A 12,519-nucleotide genomic window follows, 5' to 3' on the forward strand; every position below is an offset into this window, starting at 1 on the left:
TTAAAAAACACAAATCAAATATAAATTGAACATTGACATTTGCATAAAATAAAATAAAATACTATTTAGGGAAGCATACATTACATAATTTGAATTAGAAAAAGCGATTTAATTAGTAAAATAAAATCAATTTGACATTTGTTCAAACGTCGTATCAGATCGCACTACTTTGACCAAGTAATGCTTTCCACACCCATTCTACGATTGATACTCTTTAAAAATACGCGAATAAAAAATCTTACCAAGCAAAGATATTTTATAGGAATTAAATTATATAATACGTACACATGTATATATTTGAAAAACTATATACACATATGGAAACAACATGTATAATAATACACGCATACATATGAAAGATAAATAAAATATAAATTGATTAGTTGGACAAACAAGGACTAAAACAAAATAAGTCGCAAATAACATGTTCAAAACAAAGAACAAAAAAATCATTAGTGGCTAAAATGAAGTAATACAAAGATCAATGACTAAATTTAATAAAGGACATTTCAAATGCTGACCAAATCAGAATAAATTAGAAACAAGATATTTGAAACAAAGAAAATGTTGAAATGAAGCACCCAGTGACTGAAACATAATAGAACAACAAAGGTTGGGGAACCTGTGGGTAAATAACCCACGATACAGTGATATAAGTGTAAAAGTGCGCCTAACTTAAAGGGACTATGTAGTTATTTGCCCTAAAATTAATGACTAAAATGGAAACAAGGCTAGCCTTAAGGACATGGAGCATGAATTATCATCTTCATACAACAAGAGAAAGGAACAGAATGGAATAAAGTGAAAACAAACAAGCATAACTTAATATTTTGCTTACAACAAAGATAATGACCAAAATTAATATCATATAAATTAAAGGTAAATAATCAAAAGTTAGTACGAATTTGATAAAGTGAAGTAATGACTAAAATGAAATAAATCATAAATAGAATGATCAAATTAAAAGAAAATAAAACTTCATTAATGGCTGAAATAAAACGTTACAAAGGGAAAAGGACCAAACATGCCATTAAACAATGCATTAAAAACACATTGACCTCCCCAGAACGACGTCGTTTTGCGTTCACCATTTTAAACCCAAAGTCAGGAAAAAATGACATCTCTCATTCATTTCCTCGTTCCTCTTCCTTTTCACCAAACATGGAAACCTAAAAACCTTCTCAGACTCCTCTCTTCCCTTATGCCCAGACACCAAATCAGCTCTGACCACCGTGGTTTGGTGGTCGAAAATAGTAAAACCATTCCATGAAGACTACCCTTTGCTCACTAGAAACATGAAAGCCAACTCATCTCACTCACGAACCCAGTTCGATAAAAAAAACCTCTTTTCACAACCCTCACCACTTTAAAACCCAGATCTACGTAGGAGAATGATGGATCTTCAAGAAAAAAGGGGTTTGGTTCGACAAGATGGATTCTTCGCTCCTAAAGGGTAAGAACCTTCATTTCCTTTATATTTTTCTTTCTCGGATTCTTTGGCTTTTCCTTGTTTCTTTTTAGTTAGGTTTTTCTCTCTGATTTTTCTTTTTCCTCTGTGTTCTCTCATCTTCTCTCTCTTCCTCCCATCAAAACTTCTTCTCCTTGTGTGTTGTTTGCCTCTTCTTTTTAATTTGCTTGCATGTTGGATTTGGTGAGATCCTTTATTGCTACCGAGAAGATAGGACTTGAGTGCCCTATTTTAGCTTGTGGCAGGGCCCCGATTTTCTTGGTATTTCTTACTTCTTGAAAATGGATATATATATATATATATATATTTGATTTGTTTTATTGATTTGGTGTAGTTTTCTGTCACTGTTAATGACGGAAGTGGTAGAGGGATTCACCGATGATGTCGTACGCGAGCGGGGAGCCAAATAGGAAGGCACGCGAATCACACGTGCATGATCGGATGGTCCAACTCTTGGGTGTTGGTGACAATTTCACACATTAAGGTAAATCCCTAATTTTGGACTGATCTGGACCATTGGATGGGTCCAGATCCTATGGATACAGATTGGCGGTGATAAAGGTTTGAGATGCAACCCTAATCGGGTTCTAAGTTAGCTGTTCGAGTATGATCTTGGGCTTTAGGTCGGGTTGATTGTAATCAGGTCAACTATTGGTGGGCTCTAGTCTTGGGCCAAAACTGAGTAAGTTTGGTTGGTTATGCCTTGGGGTGCTAGGCTTATATCTTTAGTCTCCATTTGGACCTACAAAATTGTAAATAAATAATAATAATAATAATAATAATTATTATAATAATAATAATAATAACAATAATAATTAAAACCTGGACAAAAATGGGTATCTACAGCTGCCCCTCTTTGCATATTCTTGTGTTAACAAGAATATGGCAAAAATGACAAGATGGTAAGTTTTTGTCCGGTTCTTTTTATCGCTTTGAAACTTGATGGTTTTTTGTAGATGACGTTATTCCTTCTCGTTGAGGAAATCAGGTCAATCTGGAGATAATTTTGTTACTGAAGATGACATTTTTAGGTAAATTAGAAGACAACATGGTTCCTATGTGATGAGGAAATATTGTTATCTAAGGGTGATGTTGCTCCTACGTGATGAGAAGATCTGGTCAGTGGATGACATTGCTCCTACGTGATAAGGACCTCTAGCCATGTTTAGGGATAAATGGAGATAACACAGTTCCTACATGATGAGGAAGTCTGACTATCTAAGGATGACGTTGCTCCTACATGATAAGGAGATCGGGTCGGTGGATGACATTGTTTCACGTGATGAGGACGTCTAACCATCTTTAGGAATAATTTGTTTCAAGAGAAACTGTCTCAAGAGACAAAATTTGTTTTTAGGAAAACAATCTCAAGTGAGATCAATTTTGTTTCAAATGCAAAAATTTCAAAATTTGTGGAAAATTGTCTCAAGCGAGACAAAATTTGGTTCAAGAGAAACAATCTTAAGGATTTGTGTTTCAAGAGAAATTGTCTCAAGCTAAACAAAATTTGTTTCAAGTGAAATTGTCTCAAGCGAGACGAAATTTGTTTTTAGAGAAAACAATCTTAAATGAGATTAATTTTGTTACGAGTGAAACAATTTCAAAAATTGTGGAAATCTGTCTCAAGCGAGATGAAAAAAACAATATCAAATGTCCATAATTTTGTTTCAAATGAAACAATCTCAAAATTTGTGTTTTGAAGGAAACTATCTCAAGTGAGACAAAGTTTGTTTTTAAAGAAACAATCTCAAGTGAGATCGATTTTGTTTCAAAAATTTCAAAATTTGCGGAAAACCGTCTCAAGCTATATGAAATTTGTTTTGAGAAAAACAAACTCAAAGGCTTATAGACTGCCTATTTGTTCCTGCATGTTGAGGAAATGCCTTTAGGAGATCTGATTGTTCAACTCAGGATGTCAAATCTGTGGATGACATTGTTTCTTCATCTAGTCATCGCCGAACTATTATTTTCTGAAAGATCAATATAAAAATGATGCATTTATGAATGACTATCATGGGTTTTATAATTAAGTTGATTTCATGTATTTAATTTGATTTTTTTATTTTGATAAAAATGACCTTTTGAATTTGTCCTCATGAGAGAAAAAATGATCTTGAGAATGGAAAATTAGACAATGTCCTCATGAGAGGAGGAAATGGCCTTTGAGAAAAATGAAATAAGGATTTCAAGAAGAAAAAAAAAACAATCTTAAGAAAGACTAAATTGATGTTCTTAGATGAACAATCTTGAGAAATATGAAATTAGTTTCTCAAAAACAATTATAAAAGCATCCTTATGAGGAATGAAAAACCCTTTTAATTGTAATGTGATGATGAATGTATGATGCAAAGAGGAAAATTTCATGTAAGATGTGTGTATATGTTGATGTATGTTTTCTTGATTCAATGGTCAGGGACAGATGTAGGAGCACTCTTCCTTCTATCCCTGATTCGGTTGTCTTCACTCTTTATTTACACCAGCGTGTATCCTGGCAATTCTTGACTCATGTCAATTTCTTCTTGCCCCAACAAATTTTGCCCCTAATAAAAATTAGCTTCATTTTCCTGAACTTGCATAGAAATCCAACAGAGCTTCCCTCCTGATGCCATCATCATCCTCGTCAGATGGTTTGAAAAAAGAAACTATCATTCCAAGATTCGGAGATTGTGTATGCACAACCACCATGTATCAGGAAATCAAATGCCACTACCTGGAGCTAACAACCACAACAATTGATGAAATATCAGACTGCCTAGGAGAGTCATGAGACACATCCATGCCAAGGATAATGGTTAGAACCTTAGAAAAAACTAGAATTGAAGGTGTTTGCTCAATTGCTAACATCGAATTCAGTTCTCCAATCTTTACATTGATTCTTAGAAGCAAATTTGTAAGGTACTGATCATTGATCCTAGTTGGAGCCATACGCTGTGTGACTCTTACAAACTCGACAAGACTCATAGAGATTAGAATTTTCTCATCAGGTAAAACAAAAAGGAGAAACTGTGGAGCTCCATGAAGTTTAGATATTCTCAAACATTTGGCAACTTATTCATCATTTCTTGTGGCTTCTGTCTAGATTTTTCAACTAGGGAAGCTCTTTGCATGGTGTTCAGGGCTTTTGTATAGCGTTGCAAGGACATCAAAGAACAAAAATTAGTAAGAATAAAAGTGGGACACTTTGGCTTGTCAACATTAATGCATGGGAAATCACCAGAATATTGCAGCTGTATATTGTGACAATGGACAAAATAGTCATATAGTAAGCTCCACAATCTCTGCTTCACCATTTTCATTCTTCTCACATTATTCTGACTCGTTAATGTCTACTCAATTCAATGATTTTGTACTCTTGGATGGTACGAGCCTCCAAAAATACCCTAACATTCATCACTTCTTGCTTCAACACTGATTCTAAGCATGATCTTTGTGTCAGAGAGCCACGTGTCAACTACCAAGATCTACTCTGGAGAGATTGTCTTGTTTGAAAATGTTTTTCTTCTCCTTTTATTTTCAAAATTTTGAAAAATGTTTTGGAAAATGTTTAATCTAAAATTTGAAAAATATTGCCCTTTTCTAGGTTTCGTAATTAAAACAAATCACAAAACATGAGTTCATTGAATATAAAAAGAAACTACTATTTTAATCTTTCATAGTTGCAAATCTTTGACAAATATCAAGATCAACAGGTTGGTTCTGAGGTTAGCTACTTATATTTTGAGGGTTGTTTCATCGATTTGTCTTTTTTTCTTTTCTCGGTCATTGTGAAAATTATGACACACTCCTCTTTCTTGGTTTGGCATTTTGATCAGAGGCGGACAAAATGATGCAACTAGCATCGTCAATTGCTAGATTTTTTAGAACACTTCTATTTCAGTTCTCTGAAATCTTCCATTTGTTCAAGCTTCGTAGACTCCTCTAGCCAAGGCAGTGTAGAAATATCTGTCTAAAAATTAGATTCCTGAGTGCTCGTGTGAAATCAACTATAACAGGTGTTCCTCAAGTCCCTTAGTCCATATTCAACGAAACTCCTTATTTAGTAAATTTGATTCAATTTGTTATTGTTTGGCTAACTGAATTCAACTTTATTGTACATATATATTTTTGTAATTGCCTTTATTTGGCTAGCTGAAGGATTCATATCGTTATAAAGTCTTTGACTTGATAGTCAAAGTGGAGCAAACATCGAATTACCAAGTACCCGATCAATGTCACGTTTTGAATGTAATCTATTCATAAAGCCAGGGATTTTGAGTTTCCTCTATAACCAATTACTTTAGCGGAATAGCTCAGCTTTATTGTATACATATATATTCTGGGTATACGGATTAAATTTCTTAAGCTTGTCAAGAAGAACCTATTATAGTCTAGGTGTTATTTAAGGTCAAGAAATCTCATCATTAGAGTTCAATTTCCAAGCAACCGACCTAAACTATATTCACCTACTCGACCATTCCATCTGTGAAGATCATGATCATCATTGAACGTCATCAACGAAAGTATAAAACATTAGCTTTGCAATTTAATGTGTCAGATGCCCCATATTGTTCGCTCCTAACTCATACCAGAATGCCAAGCCCTCGATTGACTTTACATGCGAGGAGAAAGATAGCTTGGTCTCTGCAAGAGAAGGGTATGTATTCTGGTGTATATTCTGGAGTATAATTAGGGGTTCTTATTTTACAAGGGTTCAATCTTGTCATTTGTCAAAGATTTACAACCTCAATTATTAAAGATCTTTTAATTGAGTTGATATTCAAAATATTTTTTAGGATTAAAATTTACTCATTACCTCAGAAGGAAGTTTTTTTTATTTAAAATGTTCGAACGTCAAATGACTTACAAACATTCAAACATAGGAAAAAAAGAAAAACAAGTTCAAACAAAATGACATGCTTTTGATAAGAGTGCAACAAAATTCCTTATGGATGCCACAACCTACTCCTGATCAGAATGCCCTATTACACACCGAATGTCCATGCCCCTGAATCAATCAGATCTTAGACCATGCACTTCAATGCCCCACAATTCTTAGTGATGTTCCCTGAGCTCCCAATATGGTAGCTACATATGGCGTTAACATCATGGCCTTTAGGATATGGGGCTTCTCTTGGTTTGGATTGAACTGGAGTCACAATATTCTTCTCAACTAGTATTGGGAACAATTCCTCATACGTAATTGGAATTGGATTGATGTGAGTCTTTTCATGGAATACCTTATGAGGTTTGGTCCCCTGATTAGCTAGATAAGATCCCACTATGTTAATCTCAGCTCTTTCCTAAATGTCAGTATTACTAGTGCCTCTTATCTTGGCATTCTTGACAGCTCTTTCAATCATTTTTCTACACATGATGACGTTAGAGAAACTCTTAGTAGCAACTCCTATCATGTGGTTAATATATGGAGATTTTAATGTGTCAATGAATAAAGTGATGAACTCCCTTTCAATCATTAATGGATGCACTTGTGATACAATATCCCTCCATCGTTGTGCATATTGTTTGAAGCTCTCATCACTATTCATCTCCATATTTTGTAGCGTTGTTCGATCAGGGGTCATATCAGTCATGTGTGTGTATTGACCCAAAAAGGCACGAGGCAAATCCTTCCAAGAGTGGATTTGAGTATGACTCAATTGATTATACCACTTAGAAGCGGGTCCTGTCAAACTGTCTTGAAAGCAGTGGTCAACATCTGATCATTGTTGGTGTATCTAGTCATCCTTCGAATAAACATTGTGAGATGGACAATACAACAATTGGTTCTATCATACTTTTCAAATCAGACATTTTGAATTTAAGTGGGAGCATCAAGTCAGGAACTAAGACTAGTTCTCTTGCATCCATTTCATTAGGAGAGTTTTGTCCTCTCATTCCCTTGAATGTCTCTCTGCACCATTTTTTTAAGTTCTCAGAGATCTCATTCTTGGCTTTTTTTTATCTTATCAGGATCTGACATGTTATGATCAGTACAATTATCCTGAGGATCTAACACGGTTGCTTGAGTTTTAGTGGCGGAGAAGCCTACTTGATAGCTAGGAAGCTTGTCAGGCGAAATGAGTAGTTGTGGACTAGCCTGTGCCATCACACATTCAGAGGTTTCCATGGTCAATGAAATTTTCTCTTTTTCTCTTTCTTGGTTGAACCCAATCAGTTTTACTATAATTTGGTCGACTAGGTTGTCTTGGTTTTGCAAAATACGATCCACAGTGGCCTTTTGCGCTTGCTCTATTTTAGTTTCCTAATATATTTGCATCCTTTGCAAATTCTCTTCTAGTTATTTCTTCAGTTTCTCAAATTTTGCTTCTATTCTTAGTACTGTGTGAATAAAGTTTCACATTTAGAAACACCTCCTCAGAGTTCTCCACGAGATAAATCCATGATTAATACATGTAAAAATGCCTAAATGAATGTCATGCAGAATGCAAAGATGCAAATGCAGATGCAAAAAGTGTTAATCCCAACGATGAATATCATAGAATAATTTTTACTAGAGATAAAAGTCTTCACATTACAAGATAGTCCATTTTACAGACCTGCTTTCGCTTAGATGTTGAGTCTGAAGTCAATGCTTCATCTCAGATCTTCTTCCTTGAAAATTATGCCCCTCAAATGCTTTGTAACCTACTCGGTTAATGCCCCTGCGGTGTTGAAGTCAGTGCGTCACTCTTTGGCGGTTAATGATGGAACGATCATAAATAAGACTCTACTGCTGGCCTTGTATCAATGGATTATCTCTCCAGTCTCGAATGTTGCATGATCTTCAAGAATATTTCTTTCTTGTAGTCTCTGAACTTCTTTTAGCCCTCAGTGTATGTCCGTGTACGCTACTACTTGATTGAAAACTTTTATCTCTCCTTATGAAAATTTTCTCTTAAATATCCCCTTGTGTATCAACACTTTCGCATTATGTTATGTTGATGAAATGCAATGTAAAAAGGATGAAAAAAGACACAAACAAAAGAAAAGAAATAAGTTAATATGGGAAAGATAATCAATAAACTTAAAAGATGTTATTTAAAGATAAATATAACACCTACCCAATCAGGATATCTACCCGAACATGCTTTTATTAGATAGTAATCCTACCGGACATGCTTTCTACCCAAAATGATTTGTTTTCAAGAAATTGATCATAACCGCATGGTGTCTAGTTTGCATGGTTTTTTTCAACAAAATTTAAAGCACAAGGTAAATATTTAGAAATGCTCCTCCTTTGTGTACACTTATTTTGGGTACCTACTGACGGACAGAGGTTCGATATGACTATACCTAGGTTGACCATTCTACAGTTCATTATATGCATGATTTCGGGTTTATGAGGAAAGGGTACTAGAATTGTCCTTGATGTCGGTACCCCTTCGACTGCCAAACCCTCAATCCTAACCCATTACAAGCATAATTAGATCGAGTTCAATTCGAGGGGATTCACTTCCTTATACCCATACGAGGAATAAATCCTTACGAAGGTATAAGGTATGTGTACCCCAGAGGTTGTTTGCTAAAACTCATACGAAGAATAAATTCTTATGAGAGTAAAGCGTTCACCCCACTTACTTGGAACGAAGATCAGATATAGAGCTTATGTCATGCAAATGCACGTGATGTGTGTGACGAGGAACATACAAACCTTTGACTCTAAAGAAAACAGAAAACTCTCAATAGAAACTTGAACACATATGAAAACAAAGATTAAAATATTAATATCACGATTAAAAAGAAAGAAATTAAAAAATTTCAATAGATGGATCATAAGCTAACTATAGACTCAAACCCATAATTTCCACCACAACGACAATGTGTAAGCAACTTACAACATGACTCTCTAAAAAAGTCTCCAGCGGAGTCGCCAAGCTGTCATAACCATTTTTTGAAAAGAATCAAGTTTAAAAAACAATTATGACTTTATTTTGAAAAAATTAGAGATTTTGAATTAATTTGATTAAATTGAATAGGAGTCGCAATCAACCTTTGGGTTAGATAGGTTGAATACATCAAAACATCTTTTAAAACAATTTTAAGAAAAATCGTTTTTAAGACAAAAATTGGTTTGCGTTTTCCAAAAATTTATTTTTAAGAGTTCGGAAGTCGATTACGCGTGGGGAAGGATAAACAACCCCACAGTGCCCAAAATTAGTACTTAGTCACTTATATATTGTCACAAATGGTGGAAATTATAAATCAAATATAAATTTAAAATATGATTCATTTATTAAAGTTTGCTTCGAATTCTTTATTAGGGAAAATGCTTTAATTCGAAATGAAATATCGAGATTTGTTCATCCTCCGATTGGAAGGTTATCTCTTTTATTTCTTTTCTAAAAATAATATTCCCTCCTTTATTTAAAAAACACAAATCGAATATAAATTGAAAATTGACATTTGCATAAAATAAAATAAATTGCTATTTAGGGAAGCATACATTACATAATTTGAATTAGAAATAAAAAGCGATTTAATTAGTAAAATAAACTCAATTTATTTCAAGTTCACATTTTATTCAAACGTCGTATTGGATCGACTACTTCGACCTAGTAATGCTTTCCACGCCAATTCTACGATTGATACTCTTTAAAAATACGCGAATAAAAAATCTTAACAAGCAAATATGTTTTATAGGAATTGAATTATATAATACGTAAAATATGTACACATGTACATATTTGAAAAACTATATACACATATGGAACAACATGTATAATAATACACACATACATATGAATGACAAATAAAACATAAATTGATTAGCTAGATAAACAATGACTAAAACAAAATAAGTCGCAAATAACAGGTTCAAAACAAAGAACAAAAAAATCATAAGTGGTTAAAATGAAGTAATACAAAGATCAATGACTAAATTTAAATAAAGGACATTTCAAATGCTGACCAAATTAGAATAAATTAGAAACAAGATATTTGAAACAAAGAAAATGTTGAAATGAAACACCCAATGACTGAAACACAATAAAACAACAAAGGTTGGGGGACTTGTGGGTAAATAACCCACATCACAGTGACATAAGTGTAAAAGTGCGCCTAACTTAAAGGGACTATGTAGTGATTTACCCTAAAATTAGTGACTAAAATGGGAACAAGGCTAGCCTTAAGGACCTGGAGCATGAATTATCATCTTCATACAACAAGACAAAGGACCAGAATGCAATGCAGTGAAAACAAACATGCATAACTTAATATTTTACCTACAACAAAGATAATGACCAAAATGAATATCATATAAATTAAAGGTAAACAATCAAAAGTTAGTACGAATTTGATAAAGTGAAGTAATGACTAAAAGGAAATAAAGATGAAATAGCAGGATCAAATAAAAAGAAAATAAAACTTCATTAATGATTGAAAATAAAACGTTACAAAGGGTAAAGTACCAAACATGCTATTAAACCATGCGCCAAAAACACATTGAACCCCCAGAACGACGTCGTTTCGCGTTCAACATTTAAACCCAAAGTCAGTCAAAAAATGACATCTCTCATTTATTTCCCCATTCCTCTTCCTTTTCACCAAACAGGGAAACCCAAAAACCCTCTTAGACTCCTCTCTTCCATTACGCCCATACATCAAATCAGCTCTGGCCACTTTGGTTTGGTGGCCGAAAATAGCAAAACCATTCCATGAAGACTACCCTTGGCTCACTAGAAACCTAAAAGCCAACTTATCTCACTCACGAACCCAGTTCGATAAAAAACAAAATTTTCGCAACCCTCACCACTTAAAACCCATATCTATGGTGGAGAAGGATGTACCTTCAAGAAAAAAGGGGTTTGGTTTCGACGAGATGGAATCTCCATTTCTAAAGGGTAAGAACCTTCCTTTCCTTTCTATTTTTCTTTCTTGGTTTCTTTGGTTCTTCCCTGTTTCTTTTTATTTAGGTTTTTCTCTCTGATTTTTCTTTTTCCTATGTGTTCTCTCCTCTTGTCTCTCTTCCTCCCACCGAAACTTCTTCTCCCTGTGTTGCTTGCTTTTGCTTTTCAATTTCCTTGCATGTTGGATTTGGTGAGATCCTTTGTTGCTACCGAGAAGGCAAAGTGCTGGTCAGAAGGATGATGAACGGCGGCGGCAACAAGGCTGGGATCGACGCCGACAACTGATATCATGTAAAAACAGAGTTTTTCGGCTCTGGTAAACAGAGATTTCCGGCTCTGGTAAACAAAGTTTTTTTATTTTGAAATTATTTTTATTCAAAAAACAAATGCATATTACACAAGATGATACATGAGATGTTTATATACATGAATTAGAGTCCTAGATAAGATAGGAGTAATCTTTTCTATAAATTAGGAGATAGTTTTATAGATAAGTTAGGATTCAGAGTTTAACTTAAACACTACTTGCATTGTCCAATTTTCATCAAACCAGACAGAGAAGGAGAGGTCCCTGTGAAGACCTAAACATTGATTTCCACTCCGAGTATCAATTATCCCAGTGCATTTAACTGTGTTTTCATCAAAACTACTCTCTACCATATCATTTATAATCCTAAGGTAGAGCCATCTATGGACTGCATTAGAACACAACTAAAAAATGTAAAATCAATGCCTTCTCCTAGATCAATTATGAAACTATAGTAGTATCGACATTGCGGACATCGGGAAAAAAAACGAAGAACCAACCAAATACATTAAAAGGTTTCTGCCACTCTACTTATTTTAGATCAACCAGAGACCCAAGATGACACCAATTGGAATGAATTATAACAGAAAAACTAGAGCTCGACACAGCTACATTTACAGAAAAAACAAGGTGAAGGAAATACCCAATAGTGAAAATTCTTATTTCCATGACCGACAGCCTCCTACTAATTTTCAGAATGAAAATTCGAAATCATTCACAGCATTAAATCAACGCATTTGAAAGAAAAGAAAAAAACCTTCCCCCGAGCAAAAACAAAAACAGCCCCACCTCTTCTATTATCCAATACATTTTAAGAATTTTCAATTGAACGAACGAAAAAGAAAAGCTCAGTAAACGAACAACCAATTGGAATCGGAGAAAACAATGTACTTACATAAATTTAAGAACAAAAAGCGAAG

The sequence above is a fragment of the Hibiscus syriacus genome, unplaced genomic scaffold (genome assembly GCF_006381635.1).
Source record: "Hibiscus syriacus cultivar Baekdansim isolate YM2019G1 unplaced genomic scaffold, ASM638163v2 tig00113726_pilon, whole genome shotgun sequence".
Taxonomy (NCBI): domain Eukaryota; kingdom Viridiplantae; phylum Streptophyta; class Magnoliopsida; order Malvales; family Malvaceae; genus Hibiscus; species Hibiscus syriacus.